General features: G+C 45.9%; 1 non-coding gene across 1 annotated transcript; it reads left to right on the forward strand.

Moving 5' to 3' along the window:
- Window positions 1-738: 738 nt before the first annotated feature.
- LOC119948636 lies at window positions 739-875 on the forward strand. Its single transcript, XR_005457020.1, has one exon. It is a non-coding gene; the product is annotated as a small nucleolar RNA SNORA7 (small nucleolar RNA).
- Window positions 876-1,124: the final 249 nt, after the last annotated feature.

Raw genomic sequence — 1,124 nt, forward strand, 5'->3', positions numbered from 1 at the left:
AAGTTCACATATTTGGGCATTAGTGCAGCTATTAGTTTAACAAGCTTCGTTTATCCTTGTCACTACCACTTCAGCTTCCCATGTAATCATTTGAAATGTAGATTACTGCTAGACAAATGGGACAGAGCAAGAGTATGCAGGAGGGAAAAAAAGTGACATGGATTGCTTGTTACAAGCTTTTTTTTTTCCACCCTCTCCCTTTTAATCCTTTCCAACGCAAGTGCTTTGATTAACTTAATATTCACATTATTTCTATGGTAAGTGGTTTGTCACCTGTGTGCAAACCTCTCTTGGAAAGTAGGTGGCAGGGGTAGACTGACCCAAGTTGAAGCTTAAACCAATTATACTAGTGTCCAAGAGGTCAGGATATGTCTGCTCTGGCAACTGTCTACTCTTGGTTTTCATATCCTTGTGAAGACACTTCAAAATAAATAATATTTTACATTTCAAAAAGAAAACAGATCCTTGCAATATGTCAACACAGCTTCCTTGCAATAATGCATTCACACTGCACCACCAAAGCCATCTTAGGCCTTGCCAAATCACGCCAAGCCTCCCTCAGCTCCTCCCCAACCTGCAATGCTCATCTTGCAGCTTTTATCCTCCGGAGCTGCTCAGAGAGCTTTTACCTTGGACAGGTTTGGGGGGTGTTCTGTCCTCCTTCTTACTTAGACTAGGATTCCCATGTGGGACAGGGACTTGGTCTGACCTGATTAACTTGTAACTAACCCAGCGCTTCCCCTCTCAGGGTCGCACCTGGAGAGTTTCCAGTGTTCTACCAGTCTCATCTATGGGAGGGAGAGTCAAGCAGAGGCATACCCATTCCATTCTAGCTTAGGCAGTGGCTAGCGAGTGGAAGGCGATCTGCTACGAGTCAAAACTCACCCGTGCTGGGCAGCAGCGGCACGGGAGAGAGTCGAGGGCGGAGACTCAAGTTAACTGTGTGGAAGGAGGCAATGGTAGACCATTTCTGTAACTTTACCAAGAAAACTCTAGGGATACACCACCAAAACGATTGCAGGTAGAGGTGGGGCATTCTGGGAGAAATGTGTCCATGATGTCGCTATGGGTCAGAGGCGACTTGATAGTGTAAGACAAGACCCCAGCACTTAGGACAGTGCTCG

Source organism: Tachyglossus aculeatus, chromosome X4, assembly GCF_015852505.1.
Source record: "Tachyglossus aculeatus isolate mTacAcu1 chromosome X4, mTacAcu1.pri, whole genome shotgun sequence".
Taxonomy (NCBI): domain Eukaryota; kingdom Metazoa; phylum Chordata; class Mammalia; order Monotremata; family Tachyglossidae; genus Tachyglossus; species Tachyglossus aculeatus.